This window comes from Lynx rufus, unplaced genomic scaffold (assembly GCF_022079265.1).
Source record: "Lynx rufus isolate CCGP_SWC_20201006 ecotype Redwood Valley unplaced genomic scaffold, mLynRuf1.p SCAF_1, whole genome shotgun sequence".
NCBI lineage: Eukaryota > Metazoa > Chordata > Mammalia > Carnivora > Felidae > Lynx > Lynx rufus.
This window is the reverse complement of record NW_025814823.1, coordinates 92,637,543-92,658,573: the sequence shown is the minus strand read 5'-3', so window position 1 is coordinate 92,658,573 and position 21,031 is coordinate 92,637,543. Positions and strand designations below refer to the sequence as shown.

The window sequence follows — 21,031 nt, the reverse complement described above, 5'->3', positions numbered from 1 at the left end:
GGGGAGGGGCAGAGAGAGAGGGAGACACAGAATCTGAAACAGGCTCCAGGCTCTGAGCTGTCAGCACAGAGCCCGACACGGGGCTCAAACTCACAAACCGCGAGATCATGACCTGAGCTGAAGATGGATGCTCAACCGACTGAGCCACCCAGGTGCCCCATAATTCTTTAAAACTCTATTTCAGGTTCCAAGCACCAGCCTCCCAATCCTTCAAATTCCAATTCCAGCACCAGAATGACAAGTCTGGCTCTTCTTCAGTCTTTACTATAAAGAGGGAAATATGTTATAGCTAGAAAGAACCAGAATAACCAAATTTCAAAGCATTTTTACAAAGTGATCCATCTTTCATTTCACAAAAGCTTTAGAGAAAGATGACCAATAATTGGCTTTCAACACAAAGGGGTCCTAAAAATTTGTCCATTTTGTTCATCTTCACCTTCATTAGAATCTAGGGAGAGGAAGGGGCACCTGGGTGGCTCAGTCGGTTAAGCAGTCAGACTTCTGTTCAGGTCATGATCTTGCAGTTCATGGGTTTGAGCCCCACGTCAGACTCTGTGCTGACAGCTCAGAGCCTGGAGCCTGCTTCAGATTCTGTGTCTCCCTCTTTCTCTGCCCCTCCCACACTCATGCTCTTTCTCTCTCTCTTAAAAATAAATAAACATTAAAAAAAAAAGAATCTGGGAAGAGGCAGTCTTTGGGGTACCAGATCTATGGGGCCCATACAGAGAAACACACTTTCCTTAGGATCAGTGTCCAATGGCTGTCTGCTGGGTTGCCTGTGTGTGGAGGTAGAAATTCACCACTGGAAATTCAATCAAGTGTTTTAGACTTATGGCATTTGCCAGCCAGCTTTGAGGAAGTGTTCTAGCCCTGCCTTCAAACTCCCTGGGAGAGACAGGAAGGGATGGGAAAGGGAGGGCTAAGACGGTGGGCAGAAAGAAAAAGTCCCCAGTTTTCTCCAGGCCTTGGATAGCTTGGGAATAGGAGACTGATGGGTGTCTGAGCAGAAATAGAGGGGCCACCAAACAAAGGTGGAAAGAAGGGGGAGTCAGACACTTGAAGTGAGTATTCATTATCCACATTAAATTTGTGACGAGCTAAGTAATGCATTCCCCAGCTAGCCCAACAGCAGTGGAGAACGGTGCCTCGCTTATTTTTGTATCCACATTACTAAGCACACAGACTGGCTCAAAGTCAGTGTTTCGTCCACTATGTTTATTTCCGACATACCTCAGCACCACGAGTGTGCCATTCCAGACCCTTAGAACTCTGCGGGTCTAACTCTCAAGGAATTATGTGCAGGCATTTTAAAACTGCCTGAAAAGTTTTTACAGGGCATGACTTAACATTTTACCTGTAACAAGGACTTCACTTTTGAGACTCCCTTGCAGGGCGATGATAATTCATCTTCATTTTTTAACATGGGAAGAGAAAACAAATTTAAACCTCAGTTAAACGAGCTACATAGGAATGAGTGGAATCTTGGTCTCAAGTGATATTTAATAATGGCGCGATATCGCAACCAGGTTAGAGTAAATAGAAACTCTGCCTGTGGACAGTGATCACAGCTACCAATTATTAAGCATTTGCTACTTGCCCAGCACTGTGGACATCTTTATGATAACCCCATACATACCGCTATCCCCTTTAACTGGGGAAGAGGCAAAAATTAAAGAGGCTCTTTGACCTGCCTGTGGTCAGAGACCTGGAAATTGGGTGAGCCAGGTTTCAAATCCATTTGGAAACCTATGGGTTCCAGAAGAATCTCCAGCTCTGAGACTCACTGGGTTGTGTGCTGATCTCCCCAGAGCCACAAGAATGGCTTGCCCATAAATGGACTGTGTAGCAATGAAGAAAGCTGGAATGAGCTGCGTGAGTATCAGGGCTGTGCAGCTCAGCCCTGTACAGTCCTGTGTGAGATTTTACTGTGCGTTAAGACTCCAGTAACTTTTAGTATGGGGGACCACTATCTGAGTAAGCATTTCCACCGGCTCTCCACTGTTCAGATCTCCAGTAAAAGCAAGTGCAATATAAATGAACCATGCCTGGTTAAGTCCATCCATAATTTAAGACCAGCCCACTTGCACCTAAATGGTTTTAAACTATTCAGTCGCCAGGTTTAAAAAAATGACTTTTGGGGGCAAAACCTAGAGTAATGCAAAGCATTTTCTGCATGAAGAAGTGCACTTGACAGTTGGGATTTTAACTCTATTTGTAAAGTAAATTGCTTTTCAAAGAAATCCATGGTTAATATGTTCAATACATGTTTGATTTCTCAGAGTTTTAGAATGTAATGTCATTGTTTTCTGTGCCTCTGTCTGGCACTTTTTCCGTAAAAGAAAGCAGTGAGATTCAGCTCCCAAAAAGTACTTGCTATTGCCACAATGCTCCTAGATACACCCTGTGGCCCCAAATTCATCATTTAAAAATGTATAAATAGTTTCTTACAGTCATAGGATTGCAGGATGTACTGAGAGTACCAGGTTATCGTTATTTAAAGGTACCAGGAGGAGCACCTGAGTGGCTCAGTCCATTAAGCATCCGACTCTGGATTTCAGCACAGGTCATAACCTCACAGTTGGTGGGATTGAGCACTGTTTTGGGCTCTGCGCTGACAGCAGTGAGCCTGCGTGGGATTCTCTCTCTCTCCCGCTCCTCAAAAAAAAAAAAAAAAAAAAAAGTACCAGGAAACACCAGGCTAGATTCTGAGGTAGAAAAGACCAATTAGCAAAGATGAAGTAGGAAAACCCACATTTAGTATTCAAATAACTTGGCTGACACGGTCTTCTTTTTCACCCCATTGCAAGCCAGATCTAGCCAGAGTCACTGAAGACGCTGAAAAAGCCAACACAGCAAGGGCCCTTTGTGAAACAAACTCAAACAGAAAGAACACAGTTTTTTTCAGAAATATACAACCTGTGAGCTTATGGTTGTCATGCATCCGCTATTTCCTGATGACGCAGTCAGGGTCATATGTGGGTGTGTCTAGTCCTGGGCATGAAATTTATCCTGGAAAACTGGTCCAAGATTTAGCATCTGGTGGCACATTACTCTAAAAAGCAATGCCATTTCCTCCTTGGGTGACCACAGAAAGGTCCCCTAAATGAGGTACGTATACTTGCTGCAGAAGGTTACTATGACAATTAAGTAGAGTAATTTACATGAATATCTAACACGGTGACTGGTGGACAGCAAATACTCAATAATGTGTAATAGCCATATGTGATTAGACCTCACTGGAAATGAATATAAATCTACAAATTCAAAAGATTGGTCATTGGGGTCAAATAGATCTGCATTCAAATCTAAACTCTATCACTTCCTGTTGGTTTGACTTTGAGAATGTTACTTAATCTCTCTGAATCTCCCTTTCTTAATCTTTTTTTAAAAATTGAGATGTAATTGACATATAACATTCTATTTGTTACAGGTGTACAACATAAGGATTTGATATTTGTGGGGTTTTTTTTAATGTTTATTTATTTATTTTGGGAGAGGGAGAGGGAGGCAGAGACAGAATCCCAAGCAGGCTTCTCACTGTCAGGGTTGAAGCCCAACATGGGGTTCAGTCTCACAAACCCGTGAGTCATGACTTGAGCAGAAATCAGGAGTCGGACACTTAACCGACTGAGCCATTCAGGCACCCCCAGGATTCAATATTTGCATATGTTGTGAAATGATCACCACAATAAGTTACACCATAGTGAGTTACAAATTTTTCTTCCTGTGATGTACACTTTAATCTTTCCATTGGGCTAATGAAACCTATAGTTTGTGATTACTGAAAAAAATAACAGATAAGACATATCGAGTGCCTAACATTACAACAGCAACACACAGGAACCAAATAATGGTCTGTTGCTGGTCAAGGTGGTTGAGTGGCGAAGGCTAATGAATATCTACAGCCCTGAAAGGGCTTCTATCCTTTTACCTTTAGAGGAAACATGGCATAGGAAGGGAAAGAACAGGAATGAGAAACAAAGAAATGCTGAAGCTTATGATAAGGGATAAAAGAGAAAAGGGGAAAAAAAACTAATGGAGAGTCAAGGTGTGTACTCGCAGAAGGAAGGAAACAACTCAGAGATGATGAACTAAGTCACCTTCACTTGACACAGACCAATTTCTCTATAATACCCTCCAAAATGAGGGAGGTAGTTCAACTAGTCTTTGTAGAGAATTGAGGGTTTTTTTCATTTAAATAACCCATTGGGGCACCTGGGTGGCTCAGTCAGTTAAACATCCAACTTCGGCTCAGGTCATGATTTCACGGTTTGTGGGTTCAAGCCCCACATTGGGCTCTGTGCTGACAAGTGCTGAGCCTTCTCGGTATTCTAAGTAAATAAAAATAAACTTTAAAAAACATAGATTAATTAATTAAAACAACACATTAAGAACCAACCTATAGAAGAAAAGCATGTTTAAATTATTCTAGTTCTCAGAATTATGATGCCTCTTCCACGACCAGTGGTGTACGAAGGGAAGGGTGACGCTTGGGTGCAGGCACGAAGGCTTGTGTGGTCTTTACAAAACTTAAAAGCATGAACACAACTAACTCATCGTGTGCCTGCCTTTTATTATCACCGTGGTCAGATGTGGGGTGTAAGCGAACCACCAGATTTTGGCCTCTTAAGGATTTTATCGATCCAAGTTTTATTTTTGCCCTTTCAGGTACTGTGGGGTCTATTTTATGTGGTGAGTGTGTTTCCCTTTCTGTGGTATTCAGAAGCATTCCATGGGTAACACCCAAAGGTAGTTTTTAAGTTGACTGCTGAAATATTACTATGTTCTCATATAAAGGCATTTCCTTTGTATGGACTCTATATGGGCATTTTATACTAGAATGAAGACATTAGAGACATAATGTGTCACCGCTTAACAAGATTGTCACCAAGAATCAGTCCAAAGCAGTTTGTGCTCTCAGACAGCCAGTCAAGCAGTTAATGACTGAGCAAATCCCCTAGTTAATTTGTCAGTAGAAAACTCAGTGGTTAGCAGCTTCATACAGTACATCCTACTCAACAGACTGTCACCTGAAAATCCCAGAAATGGCTGCTGTGTTAAAATCCTCTCCCTCCCCTTTCAAATGGCTGCTTTCTGTGAAAAGCAGTATTCTTATCCATGCTCCAGTGACAAGGCTGACGGACAACAGGCAGAGAAAGCCCAACAGCTGGCCAGCCTGCTTTGTGTCCTTGGACAGCCCAATGCTGTGATGGGGTGGGTATTACTGCCACCACGGTCAGGGACCCGTGCCGGAGCAGGTAAACTGGGAACAGGTCCTGTGCAGAACTGACTTTTTTTTTATCGTTCTTACTGAATTCAAAATGCCACAGGGTCAAAAGTACAATGCAGACATAAAATCACTTCTAGAAAGTTAGCATGTATGATCATAAGTATTTCCAAGAGGTCAAATGGCGAGAACAATAAGGGATCTTCCCATGATCTTCTGAAGGTCACATGTGGGTGATACATAGGAAGCAGAATGAGTCTATGGCCACTAGACACTGGAATGTCCCCGCTGCTTGGGGCCACATATTAAGGGAAGAGGAAGACACAGAGGGACAGACAAGCAGTTTGGTTGGATATAAAATAATTTTTTTTTCATTTGAGACAGAGAGGGAACGCACGAATGGGAAAGAGGGTCAGAGGAGGCGAGAGAGAGAGAGAGAGAAAATCCCAAGCAGGCTCTACACTCATCATGGAGCCAGATGTGGCACTCGATCCCATGACCTGAGCTGAAATTCATAGACACTCAACCAAGTGAGCCACCCAGGTGCCCCTAAAATAATTTTTATACTCACACTTGAAAAAAGGAAAGTGGGCATGGTAATGACAAAATGGTAAGATTCGTGTAGTTGGTTGTGGAATGAAATGTGTGTACCTCATCTAAGGCCATTTTCTTTTTTTTTTCCTTTTTTTAAATTGTAGTCTAGTTGACATACAATGTTATGTTAGTTTCAAGTGTGCAACGTAGTGATCCAACAATTCTATCCACTACAAAATGCTCACCGTAGTTAAGTGTAGTTACCATCTGTGACCTTAAGAAGTTATTACAATATTATCGACTATATTCCTTAAGCTGTACTTTTCATCCCTGGGACTTATTTATTTTATAACTGGAAGTTTTTTGTACCTCCCCCCCATTTTCCATCCCTTCTAGCAACCAGCAGGTTGTTCTCTGTATTTATCAGGCTGTTTCTATTTTGTTGGTTCATTGGTTTTTTAAGAATCCACATATAAGTGAAATTGTACAGCATCTGTCTTTCTCTGTCTGACTTGTTTCACTTGGAGTTATACCGTCCAGGTCCATCTATGTTGTTGCAAATGGCAAGATTTCATTCTTTTTTATGGCTGAGTAATACTCTATTGTGTATATATACCACATCTTCTTTATCCACTTACCTATCCATGGACACTTGAGTCATAAAGCTATTTTTTAATTAATTTATTTATTTTGAGAGAGAAATAGACAGAGAACAAGCAAGAAAGGGAGAGGCATGGAGAGAGGGAGAGAGAGAATCCCAGGCAGGCTCTGTGCTGTCAGTACAGAGCCCGATGCGGGGCTTGATCTCAGGAACTGTGAGATCATGACCTGAGCTGAAACCAAGAGTCAGACTTAACCAACTGAGCCACCCAGGCGTCCCCAAAGCTATTTTCTTAATGTGCCAGTTTTCTGAGAAAGTCAGTCAGCTAGTTGTATCACCCTCCTCAGCAACTTGGAAAATCAGCCTTGGAAGGGACAGAGAGAGTTTCCCTTAAAAAGGAAAAATAAGGTCAGAGCATAAAATGCTTTCCCCAAGGTTACAAGTTGAATTAGAGGTAGAGCTGAGACCAGAAGCACATCCTGACTCCTTGTGCAGTGACATTTCTCTCTGCTGTATATGTGACAAGGAACAGTGAAATATCCTAGTCCTTAAGTCTCCAAACCAGTTTTTCTAATTACAAGGCTATACTGGAGTTTCCATAAGGAGAGTCTCATAGGTCAAAATTGGGCAGTAGCATTTTATTCCTCCCTATGGAGGTTTGTTATAAAGACCCGTCCCACCACCCTGGTTGTTCAGGGGTCCTTATGCTAACTTCTATCCTGGATTTCCTTCTTAGGCAATGCCCCATGGTCACCGACCCTGCTTACGATCATGCTCTCTTATGCTGAACTCACTTGTCCTGAGCCCTAATCTCTCAAAGTCTCAGTGAACATTTGGCTGAAAGACCTGATGAATTTATTCTATGTACACCACAGGGTTTCTTTTTTTCCTCTGCTTTATTTTCATTTAAATAAAATAATAAACAAAATAAAATAAAATAAACTTATTTATTTTTATCGAAATCCCAGTTAGTTAATATGCGGTGTAATATTTTAGTGATTCACCACTTACATACAACACCCAGTGCTCATCACAGCTGCCCTCCTTAATCCTCATCACCTATTTAACCCATCCCCCCACCCACCTCCCATATCCATCAGTTTGTTCTCTACGCTTTTGGTTTCTCTCTTTTTCCCCTCTTCTTTTCCTTTACTCAACTGTTTGTTTCTTAAATTCCACGTGAGTGAAATCATAATGTATTTGTCTTTCTCTGACAAATAATACTCCCTTAACATGATACTCTCTAGCTCCATCCACATTGGTGCAAATAGCAAGACTTCATTCTTTTTGATGGCTGAGTAGTATTCTACTATATATACAGAACCTCTTCTTTATTCATTCGTCAGTCAATGGACAAAGGACATTTGGGCTCTTTCCGTAATTTGGCTATTGTTGATAGTGCTGCTATAAGCATCAGGGTGCATGTATCCCTTTGAACCAGTATTTTTTGTATCCTTTGGGTACATACCTAGTAGTGCAATTTCTGGGTCATAGGGCAGTTCTATTTTTAATTTTTTGAGGAATCTCCGTACTGTTTTCCAGAATGGCTGCACCAGCTTGCATTCCCACCAACAGTGTAAAAGCGTTCCCCCTCCTCGCCAACACCTGTTGTTCCCGGTGTGGTTAATTTTAGCCATTCTGATTGGCGGGAGGTGATACCTCATTGCAGTTTTGATTTGCATATCCCTGATGATGAGCGATACTCAGCCTCTTTTCACACCACAAGGTTTCTTAACCTATCTCCACTGAGCTGACTCTGGATTAGACGGTACTGTCCATCCCCTCTTGAGCCCCCAGCATGCTAAGGACTTGCATGGATGGTCTGTGTGTTTGCAGCATACTATGTGTGTAAGTGTGTGTGTGTACTTGTGTACACACAACACCTTTTTTGACAGCAACCAGAGAGGGGACAGTTGAGAATTTCTATAATATCTTTCTGGTTTCACAGTGGTGTTCCTAACCAAAAGCACGAACACAAAGTAAAACAGCTCATTTTTGTATGCTATTCCTTTCCCTTCACACTTTGCCATCAGCTACTAAAAGCTAAGGCGTTCAAGACTTCAAATTTGATTGTTTTATGATGGGATGCATTAGGCCTGAACAAAGGAAATTGCTTGTTGAATATTCATTGTCTTAACTATGCATTTTCCCCATCTGGAGTTATTTTTTCAATGAGGTACTATGGTATTTATATCTCCCTATTTTTTTGACAATCTTTCTAAAAAAATTTTTTAATGTTTATTTATTTTTGAGAGAGAGAGAGAGAGACAGAGCATGAGCTGAGGAGGGGTAGAGAGAGAGGGAGACACAGAATCCAAAGTAGGCTCCAGGCTCTGAGCTATCAGCACAGAGCCCAATGTGGGGCTCGAGATCACGAACCATGAAATCATGACCTGAGCCAGTCAGACACTTAACCGACTGAGCCAGCTGGTGCCCAACAATCTTTCTGTTTTTATATTTGCTTTCACCAATTTTGCTACAAACATTTTAATGTGTTAAATTGTTTCCAACACTTAATTTTTCATTAGCATAATTAAACATTTTTATTTCAATACTTGGGATTTTACAACGTACAAAAAAAGCTCTTTTATTTCTTGGGGGAAATGTCTCCTCCGGAACCACCACATTGATCATGTGTTTAATTCTGTCTCCCTGAGCACAAAGCAGGTTAATCCCACTCTTGGGATTACTGACAGATTGGAAGAAAATAAAAAACAGTCTCCTGGGAAGATATAACTTATGAAAGTGCTGACTTAAGATCATTTAATAAGTTCAGAACCAACTAGTTGTCTTTGGCGAACCAACAGAGTCAAATAGAAACCCAAATGCTTGTATTCCCTAGACTTTTAGAAATGCTCCCCTTCTTCCATAGACATGCATTTTAAAATAAATATTTTGAGAATCTTTTTATGTTTGTTTGTTTACTTTTATCTCTACACCCAATGTGGGGCTCAAACTCATGACCCCCAGATCAAGAGTCACACGCTCTACTGATTGAGCCAGCCAGGCGCTCCTTGAGAATCATTTTAGATTTACAAAAGAGTTATAAATATTTAGAGATTCCTGTATACCGCATACTCACTTTCTCCTAATGCCAACATCTGACATTAGTATGGCATCCTTGTCACAACTAATGAGCCAATATTGATACTAGCTCTAACTAAAGTCTATACTTTATTCAGATTTCCTTAGTTTTTACCAAATGCATGTTGCTGTTGCAGGATCCTATCCAGGACACAATATTCCATTTAGTTTACAGGTTTCCTTTGGCTTGTCTAGACTGTGACAGCGTCTCAGACTTCCAGTGTTTTGAATCCCCTTGACAATTCTTAGTACCGGTCAGCTACTATGCAGAAGGCCCCTCAATTTGCATGTGTATGAGATTTCTCTCATGATTAAAATGGAGTTATGGGTTTTTGGGGAGCAAGATCACAGAGGTAAGGTACCATTCTCATCAACTGTATGAAGGGTATGTGCTGTCAACATGACTTATCACGGATGATGTTAACCTCGGTCGCCTAGCTGAGGTAGTGTCTGGCAGGTGTCTCCACTGTAAAGTTACTCCTTTTTGCTCTTTCTGTTCTGTGCTATTTCGAAGAAAGTCACTATATACAACCTACATGTAAGACGTGTGAAGTTTTGCTCCATCCTCTGAGTGGGGGGGATCATCTATATAAATTATTTTTAGTTCTATGTAGAATATATGTGCATTTTATGTACCCACTCAGTAATTAACTTACATCAGTATGGACTCATGGATACTTATTTTATGTTTTAGATTATAATCCAACATTAAACCATTTCTTTTGTTTCTCAAATTATTCCAGTTTTGGCCACTGGGAGCTCCTTCAGCTGGCCCCTCTGTCCCTTTAACATACCACCATCAATTAAATTTTTTTTTGAGGACTTCCTTTCTGGCACTACAAGACACTCCAGGCTCCTCTTTTACACTCCTTACCCCAATCCGGAAATCAGCCATTTCTCCAAGGAGCCCTGTTTCTTTTTGTAGGAGGGTGGTATTCAAACCAAATCTGGATGTTGGGTTTGCTCATTGCCACTGAGGCATTGCTGCTTCTAGACTCTGTCAGATAACAGAATAAGAAAGTCTATGTAGGTACACTAACCCAAGTATATACACATACCCACATCTATCTGTATCCACATATATATTTATATTAAGCTACACGTAGGTTCATACTGGTGTTTCCAATTCTGATCCATTCCCACCTGGATTGTTCTAGCCTAACTTCTGTTTATCTGCAACCTGGCTCCCAGTCTCTGCCATCCATTTACTTATCTGTTCAAGCCCACATGTATGCATCATGGTTGCAGACTTGCTCATCCGTACACCCACAGAAAATAAGTTTAGCAAGTAGAATGCCATCTTTTTGCCTTTAGTCTCCACTCACTTCCAAAGCTACTTAGGTCAGCACCTTCTCCCTCCCCTCCCCCACCGCCTTCATGAGTCAGGTTATTTCATACACTTCTTCTGACACATTCTGCATACCATCCTGGGATCGATCAACTCCTAATTTTGTTTTCAATTTATAGATAATTTTTGTTTTCCTTTGTGACATAAAGTTCTATAAATGTATGTAGCCTTTTCAGATTGGCTCCTTTTACTTAGCAATATGCATTTAATATTCATCTATGCTTTTATGTGGGCTAATAGCTCATTATTTTTTTATCACTGGATAGGATCCCATTGTATGGACGTACCACAGGTTACCTCTTCACCTATTGAAGGATATCCCAGCTGCTTCCAGTTTTTGGTGATTATGAATAATGCTACTGGTGATTATGTTGGTGATTATGAAAAACGCTTCCCAAAACATATGCGGGTTTTGGGTACACATATTTTCAACCAGCTGGGTCAAAACATAGGAATACAACCGTGAGATTATATGGTAAGACAATGGTTAGCTTTATACAAATCTGCAAAACTGCATTCCAAACTAGCTGTACCTTTTTTCATTCCCACCAGGTATGAATGATAGTTCCTGTTGTTCTTCATACTTAAAATTATTATTGCCAGCAATAAGTATTACTGGCTTGGGGCTTTTTAAATTATTATTTTAGCCATTCTCAGAAGTATGTGGTGGTAACTCATCTTGGTTTAAGTAACACTCCGTGTTTACCACTCCTGCCACACACACATTTTAACATTGCTGAAATAGATACAGGTCTTATAAGCCCTATGTATATTTAATGTAGTGTTTCTGGTGCTGCCTGTGAAATGCTATGGCTCATCTTAGAACAGATGATGCTTTATAATGTACATAGTGCAAAGGGAATGTGACTTTCAGGGACTGAAGTAGGACATCAAACTTGTGTTTTGCCTCTCTCATGAAGTTGTTAATTGGAATTATATTTGGTTGCAAGTAACGGAATTTTTTTAAGTTTATTTATTTATTTTCAGAGAGAGAGGGAGACAGACAGAATCCCAAGCACTAACAGTGTAGAGCCCAACGTGGGGCTCGCACTCACAAACTGTGAGATCATGACCTGAGCCAAAATCAGGAGTTAGGATGTTTAACCGAATGAGCCACCCAGGTGCCCCAACAGAATTTTTGATTAACAGTTGATGAAATAAATAGAGTTTTGCTTCCCTCGTACAATAGTCTAGAGAAAGACAATTACTGGTATTAATTCAATTGCTCAGAAATGAAGTCAGAAATTCAGAATCTTTTATATTTTGACTCTACCCAAGTATTTCACTTCATGGTTGTAGGATTCCTCCCCTTGCAGACTAGATGTAATGTCTATTTTTTTTTAATATTTACTTATTTTGAGAGAGAAGGAGAGCATGCATGCAAGTGAGCAGAGGAAGGGTGGAAAGAAAGGGAGAAAGAACCCCAAGCAGGCTCCACACTGTCAGCACAGAGCCCAATGCAGGGCTCGATCCTACAAACTTTGAAATTATGACCTGAGCTGAAATCAAGAGTCAGACACTTAACCAACTGAGCCATCCAGGCACCCTGTAATGTCTATTTTTAATACAAGAATTAAAGGTGGAGAGTTATGTCAAAAAAAGTTTCAGAAATAGCCAGTTTACTAATTGTCACTGCTGAAACTTGGCTACAAGAGTACCCACAGCTGCATTGGAGGCTAGGAAAGTAAGTGTTCAGCTGACTGATATTTCAGCCTGAACCAAACTGGGCTTCAGGTAGCAAAGTAAATGAGGACACATGACTAGGCAACTAACAGAATTTGAATTTGGAGAGGATGTAAGAGAGGAAATGAGTATTTTGAAACCTTCCTTTACAATAACAGTCTTAATGACTACTATTCATTTTTTTTAATTGTTTTAATGTTCATTTATTTTTGAGAGAGAGAGACAGAGTGCAAGCAGGGAGAGAGAGAGGGAGACACAGAATCCGAAGCAGGCTCCAGGCTCTGAGCTGTTAGCACAGAGTGCAACACAGAGACTGAATTCACAAACTGTGAGATCATGACCTGAGCCAAAGTTGGCACTCAACCAACTGAGTCACCCAGGAGTCCCATGATTACTACTCTTTTCTGACTAACCTTCATCAAAGTAAGATATTTTTGTTAAATTGGATAAAATATATCACACTGGCTTAGAAAGTTTAGAGATGGAATAGATTTATAGAGGTGGAAATAAAATAGGACTTAGAAAATCGAATTTCAAGGTTTGTCACTGGCTTTCACTAGCTTCTAAACATTCCATAAATTATATTACCACAGCATCTACTTTCTTTACTTATAAGATCCCTGTTTGCCATGGATAACACTGTTTCCTGTGTGTCAAGTAATTTAGGATTATGTCTTGGACATTGTCAGGACGTGTGATAAAGAATGACTTCTGTTATATTCTTCTGAGATTATCAACTTTTTTTTTTTTATGATTGCTTGTTTGTTTAACCAGGCAGTCAACTAGGCTGATTTCAGTCTGCAAACTCTGTCTCCTCTGCAACTGGCACCAGCTGAAATTCTAGTTCAGTTCTTTTAGCTTTAGCTGGAGTGCTTGGAGTCTGCCTCATACATGCATAATTCAGGGATCAGCCTGATATTAAGGTGGACTCCCTACACAGAATTTGGAGCTCTCCTTCTCCCACTTTCTCTTTATAGCTCCTTTGGTTATACTGGAGTCTATCCCCTGTCTTCAAGCCAGTAAAACTATAGCTTCTCTGCTAGTGTTAGCTACTCCTCTCTGATTCAGTCTGGGGTCTGACTTCAGGCTAAAAGTCATGAAAATATGGGAAAATCCTCTGATGCTGTTTCTCTCTTCCAAGTGTCAATCCCCTTCCATAATGAGCTTATTTGAGGAAATGGTCTAGTTTGGGTAGTTGTTTTTTTTAACATTTGCATAGGGTGTGTAATTTTTATTCGAAGAGGTGGTTTGATAGGAATTGCTCAGTCATGACCAGAATCAGGACCTCAGCTTTGTCATCTATAACATGGGGAATAATAATTATATGTGTCACGGTTCCTTTTGGAATTTTTATGTCTGTCAAATAAGATAATACATATGAAAACTGTTTGTGAACTGTACAGTTGCATTCAGCAGTAATTGTGCAGATGAGAAAATTCAGGCCCAGTGAGACGAGCTGACAGTTGAAAACACAGATCTAGTCAGTATTAAAAGAGGATAACAATCTATGTGTCCCAAATCCCGGTCTAGTCTTATTTCAACTATGCCATGCAATTTGCTCCTTTCTCAAAATTTGTCCTCAAGGCACAAGACAGCCATCAGATTTATCCAAATTTGGTGAAACATTAGGCAATTCAGTGAATCAAAATTAGCCAGAGTGGTTGTTTGCTTCAGTAGACTAGTTGACTGACCAAAACAGCTGCTCCAATATCAGCTTATAGAAGTAGCTAGCTCTATAACTATAGAGCTCTATATAGCTCTATATAGCTCTGTAACTATAACTATAACCTTCAGCTCAGGTCATGATGAGCTCAGCTCAGGTCCTGAGTTCGAGCCCCACATCAGGCTCAGTGTTGTCAGCACAGAGCCCACTTCGCTCTGCCCCCAGTCTGTCCCCCTCTCTCTCTACCCCTCCCCAACTTGCACTCTCTCAAAAATAAAATATTAAAAAAAGAAAAGAAGTAGTTAGAGAATCAGAAATGGCAAGCTAGAGGGGCGGCAGGGTGGCTCAGTCGGTTAAGCAACCAGCTTCGGCTCAGGTCATGATCTCATGCTTTGTGGGTTTGATCCCTGCACTGGGCTGTGTGCTGACAGTTCAGAGGCTGGAGCCTACTTCAGATTCTGTGTCTCCCTCTCTCTGCCCCTCTCCTTCTCACTCTGTCCCTCTCTTTCTCTCTCAAAAATAAATAATATATTTAAAAATTAAAAAAAAAAAAAGAAATGATGAGCTAGGACTTTTGCTGGCTAAACAGGAAACGAGCTTCTCAGAGGTAGGAGATGCTCATAGGCTGTCCTTTGTGACTTCTCACCTCCCTCTGAGCACCCCATGTCCCCTTTTCCAACTCCAGGTTGGTCTACACCCAGTATTTATAAGAGAGATAAAATGGATCCTTTTTCTCTTGCCTCCTCTTTTTTTATATTGGATACTACCGATTGAAAATAAAGTCTCCTTTGAGCAAGGTTATGCATTACTTTATTTTTGCCTATTATGCCAGCTGAGACATCACACAGTCTGGGTGGGAGCAGGGAGGGGACTATGGGGTGTCTTTTCCCTGTGGGCTCCTCCAGCAAGAAAGTCACAGGGATCACCCAGATTCTCACTAAAGCTGGGTGAATTATTCTGGGCTCTCTGTCCCTATGAACTGGAGTGAAACAAGATGTGAACAGCACAAAGAAGAAACTTTTCATGTTTTATCAAAACGTATTAGAGAAGCGCCTGGAAATCTTCAAATTGGATACTAAAATCAATGGGGAAAAAAATCTGCAGAACATAAGCAAAGTCTCTTAAGCAGCCACAAACTTTAAAACTCATTCATTTTAATAGTTACCAGCTTATTGCTAGCGCAGCTTTTAGCTAAGTTGTGCAGACTATGCAAACCTTTTATCTTTGTCTAAATAATTCCGCACATTTTATTGATCCTGCTCAGAACATGTGACTAATTACTTTAAGACCTTGTGCTTGGGAGTCAGACTCCCAAAGCAGGCTTTCCCAGGGTTGCATTTGGCCAACCTTGAAGTAGCATGCAAATACTCAGGCAGCCAGCTGGATACTTGGATTTCCTAGACCAGTGTCTTTCAACCTGTGGTCCATAGACCAACAAGGTCAGAATCTCCGGATGCTATTTAAAAATGAAGATTCTGGCTTCCAGACTATGGCATGGGGATCTTCTGAGAAGGGTGGAGGACAGAAACCTGGATCTTTAACAAGGGCTAAAAGCTGTTGTGAAAATGGACATTTCCATATGAGGTCTTATATATAATGAAGGACAGCTTGTTTTGATGGTCAGATTGGACCTTTGGAGATGTATTTACAAGAAGGATTTCCAGTTCGCAGCATGATAACCTGAAAAGGGACTCTGACTTTCAAGGTGTACCCATCAGGGACTGAAGCTTTTCTACTTGCCAGTTTATCTCATGCTGATATGCCTTCCTTAGAAGAACACACGACAGCCTTTGTCCAGGTGAAATGTGAATAAAATCTGAAATCCTTAGAAAGCACATTCTGAAGGCACCTGGGTAGCTTGGTCGGTTAAGCGTCTGACTTCAGCTCAGGTCATAATCTCCCTGTTCGTGAGTTCAAGCCCTGCATCAGGTGCTGTGCTGACAGCCCAGAGCCTGGAGCCTGCTTCGGATTCTTTGTCTTCCTTGCTCTGTGCCCCTCCTCCGCTCATTCTCTCTCTCTCTGTCTCTCTCTGTCTCTCTCAAAAATAAACATTAGAAAAATCTTTTTTAAAGAATGTACATTCTGACAAGTCTTTAGACATTCATTCATTTAACACATAATTATCAAGCATCTATCATGAGTAGCCATTGTTCCCGGCAAGAGAAACATAGTAATGAACAAGACAGATGAGGTCTCTGGCCTCATGTAGCTTATATGTTAATGAAGAGAAACCTGCATCTACATATACATGCAGACAAATATATATTCAGGCTGAGGAATAAAAGGAACAGGAGGATGACCTACGGAGTGAATCAGGTGAGGGAGAGAGATTTACCTAGAACATTGCAAACAGGACCTCTGAGAGGTTTGGTCTGAAGAATGAGTCTACCCAATATTTCAGGCACAGGGAACAGTGAATACAAAAGCTAAAGACATGGAAAGGGGGTGAATGTAGTGAGACCCTGGTGACCAAAGGGAAGCATTAGGAGAGGAGTCTTGATAGTAAAGGAGGTAAAGCCAGAAGATAACTATGCCAGCTTTTCAGTACAACTAGTCCATTATCTAACATGCTTGCCTAAAAATTCTCGGGGATCGTAACTCACTTTCCACTTACCACTGACTAAACCCCAGGCATTTTACATTCTGTAAACAGAGAGATAAATTTGGAGAGAACTGACAAATGGATTTTTGCCAGGGTGAGCAAATATTCCCAAAGGCTATGGTTTAATTTCTCTGTGGTGTTTTACCCATATTGTATCTCGCTTAGCATTTACTTCAGTTTTCTTTGCTTTTATTTTTCTACTGATCTTCAACGACACATCTGTGTCTCATATCCTTTGAACCAACTCTGTTATCTCACTGGGTTCCTCACCCATGAGTCAAAGAAATGTTGGAAAATCAGGCATTTGCAGTTGGAGAGACAGAAAAGAAGTGTTCGCATGGGGGTTTAACATAGTCATTGGGTATGCCTTTCAGGGTGAGGGTGTGAAGGAGGGATGGTGGCCATGGAAAGACTGCTGGAGGCCTACTTCAGTAGCCCAAGTGAGAGGTAAAGCAGGCAGAAGAAGGGAGAGGACTGCGGAGACAGAAAGAAACGGATTGAGTTGAGAACCAACTTTTAACCAGCTACTTATCAAGGCTTGGATTGAATAGGGCTCACGGGAATAAATAAGTTCTGATGAGGAACAGTGGGGGGTAAAAGAGGGGAAACATCAAGAAACAATTATATTAGAGCATGACATTCTTTGGAGGGAAACCCACAGCCTGAGATCATTATGTCGGACACGAAACAACACACCTTTCTGATGGGTAAGAAGTAAGGCTCTTGTGTCCCTTCCTTCTAGTCCTACATGGAATGTCCAGACAAACAGATGGGAGAAAAATAAAATATAAACTAGGATGGTAAAGCAGAAACTGAAGGCTTATTAAACTTCAGGGTTAGAGTTTAAAAACAGCCTTAAATACACTGTATTCAATGCATGAGCAGAAAAAACATTAGAACTCTCGAGAAGACATACTAAAAGCACTTCATGGATCGACAAGTTGAGAGAAGCAAGAAATCTACTTTACTTAATATGTTTAGGAAACATATGAACCTACGGCTCAGCATTTTCTCCCAGCCATGATTTTCAGAAACAAATTTAGGGAAGGAATTGTGGAATCTTTGATTTGTTTACCGAACCACTAGCAAATTCTGTTTTAGAATATTCACAAAAATCTCCACATTACTGTCCCCAAGTTCATGTACTCTTCCAACTGAATTCCAATACAATCAAACAACTTTTCTTACGTGTATTCCCTTCTTTTATGTCAGGAGCCAATCGTTTCCTCATTCTATACTGTAGCTCTGACTTTTCTGACAGCAAAGCCATAGACTGTTAAGAGAGATTACCATCTGTACTTACCATAGAGCCATACCGAAAGAGAATGTACTCTTGTCAAGGATGAGTTGAATTTTGTCCATAAAAGCACACATGCCCTCAAAGCACCTAGAATCTGACTTACAAATGGGAAGCCCATGTTCAGATTTAGCTTCCATGCATTATATGTCAAAGTTAAAACAAACAGTGGTAAATTACAAAGACAGAATAAAGATATTCTGTCATTTTGGTACATGTAGTAAGCACCAAAGAAAAAGGACCCATATATCAACAGAATCACTGCTATGTAGTTACTGAACCTTCATGAGCAGGAAGTGATTACTCAGTGCTGAAGGTCTGGACTTATTACGTAACATATCCATCAAAGCCAAGGTGATGAAGGATAAGCAGCTTCTGAGATCATCATGTCAGTTAATAGGTACAAGAGCACAAAACAAAAGAGATTAAGAAAGCCAATGTGTTTTATTGATAGAGTCAACCTCGTCTCTCACCAAGGCAAAATACTCATTCAGCCAGCAACCCACTAACGCTGCTTAGAAAAATACATCTATGCCGCAGGTGAAGACCTAACATGCACTTGTATAGGATAGCACAATCAGCAAATTCATTCATGAAGGTCAATGAGAAAGATTTGCTTGAACTAAAAAATCACAATTTCTTCTCTTTTTTTTAAATCATGATTTCTTAAGAGAGCAGAACAAGAGAGTCTTAAAATAAAGAGAAAGGATTTTATTTCATTTAGAAAACCCCTTGAGTTCAAGTAAAAACTATACTGAAGCTTATAAACATTCAATTAAGAAGGTGTTCCATAGGAGCACCTGGGTGGCTCAGTCGGTTAAGTGTCTGTCTCTTGATTTCAGCTCAGGTCAGGATCTCACAGTATGTGGATTCGAGCCCTGCATCAGGCTCTGCACTGACAGAATGGAGCTTGCTTGGGATTCTCTCTCTCTCTCTCCCCCCATCTCTGATCCTCCCCCACTTGTGCTGCCTCTCTCTCTCTCTCAAAATAAATAAATAAACTTTTTTTAAAGGAGGAATTGCATAAATAATTCTAGTCCAAGTACCTCCTTCCAGTTCTTTCCACAAACTGATTCTTTTCCTGTGTGTGAGTCTATCTTATGGTAGCCAGAATTGGCAAGTAAAAATACAAAACGCTCAGTTAAATTTGATTTTGAGATAAGTAACAAATAATATTTATTATGTGTGATAGCTTGTGCTAGGTCTACAATTACTTGTTGATACCTTAAATTCAAATTTAACTGAGCTTCCTGTATTTTTCCCAGCAAACTAGTGTGCCTATGTACGTCTCTATGTATTGTCTTCTTGTTATCTACTGTTCTTAACACAAGGACAGATAACATTTGCACATCTGATATCCTTAGAATTATATGTTCTATGTGGCCATCAGGTGGAGGCCCAGACTGTATATCATAAACTTCTGGTACCCAGTGGCTTTCTGGTTGCCCTCAGCTTCTAGCTGCCAGCAGAAATTGGGAATCATGCCCCATTCAAGATAACCCTTTTGCTGGGCTACAATGTCTTCCTGCTCTTGATGAATGACTTACTTCCCACCAATGGTACCTCCCTCATCAGTGTCTACTTTGCCCTATGTCTGTCCCTGATGGTGATCAGCCTGCTGGAGACCACCTCTATCACCTACCTGCTGCACCTGGCCACCACCCAGCCCCCACCCATGCCTCGGTGGCTCCATTCCCTACCCTTTTACTGCACCTGCCCAACAAAGTGCTGCCCCACTGCACCCCAGAAGAGAAATAAAGCCTTGGGCATCCCCCCCCTGCCCACCACTTGGTGTGAAGGAGCCTGTGGAGTTAGTGGGGAAGATGCAAAGTCCCAGATAGGCAGTTAAATGGGTGTCTTGGGTCATCAAGGGCCCAGCAGAAAGATGAGATTCAGAAACCATACTTGGTCAGTCTGTGGGTGTAGTTCAGCCACATGATGGACACCTTGCTCTTCTGCCTCTACCTGCTTTTCATGGCCACCTCCGTGGTCACAGTCATCATCCTCTGGAACACCTAGGCATGATGTCTGCAGACCCCAACCCAGAGCTGCTTGTGGCTTCCAGAGACCAGCTAGGTCTTTGCCCCTTGTTGAGTATTGACTGTCATAGCCCAAAGATAACCAGTTCCCTCTTGCATTCCATGCACCTCAATGCAGCCCAACCTCAATGCAGTCTCAACCCAACTCTAGACACTTTCCTCTTGTATCTGCATTCTGTTGGCTTCCTGCACTCCCCTCATGTAGTTCTACAGCCCCTTTATGTCTTCTGCATAGCAGTCCCACCTCCTCTGCTTCCTTACTTGTCCCAATAAATCACTCTGCCAAAAAAAAAAAAATTACAGAATTTAGAGCAGGAAAGCACTTAGACACAATGTAGTTTAAATGTAGTTTAATGATTTTATTCCACAGTTAAGGAAACTGAGACTCAAATAGATTAAATGATTTGACCAGATCCCATACCTACTTACTATCCTATTCGGAGAAAGAACTGGGATATAGTTGTCCTGGATCCCAGTTCTTTCTCTTTCTAGAATATATTTTCTCTCTTAAATCTGAAGTTCCAGTTGGTTTTTCCGTGATACATTTGGACCAGACTGATGCTTTCATTTAAACGGGTATACCTATATACAAATCATTTGGTTTCTGTATACAAGACAGAACACACGTGCATGCACACGCACACACACTGCACAAACCAAAAGGAGAGTTTCAAAGCAACATGTTATGTAGTGAGAACATTTGTTGTTTGAGGCTTCCCAATATCCATCCTTCCTTTAAGCATTAGCATCCAAAATTCCTTTTAGGGAAGGGCCTTTCTCCCTGCTGAATAAAGTCTAATGGGACCATTGATGAGGGCATCCTTCCTTAGCCAATGAGTGGGCACATGACCAAGCTAAGCCAGGTGATGGTTGTCATTTCCTGGTCCTTTCCTAGCCTCCATTTTTAATTTTGAGAGGATAAATAGAATATTCCTCCACCCCCACCCTACTCC

At 41.0% G+C, this 21,031-nt stretch overlaps 1 pseudogene; it reads left to right on the top strand.

Moving 5' to 3' along the window:
* The window catches only part of LOC124509361 (5-hydroxytryptamine receptor 3C-like), a 58,545-nt pseudogene extending 38,487 nt beyond the window's left edge, over positions 1–20,058 (top strand).
* The last annotated feature ends 973 nt before the right edge of the window (positions 20,059–21,031 follow it).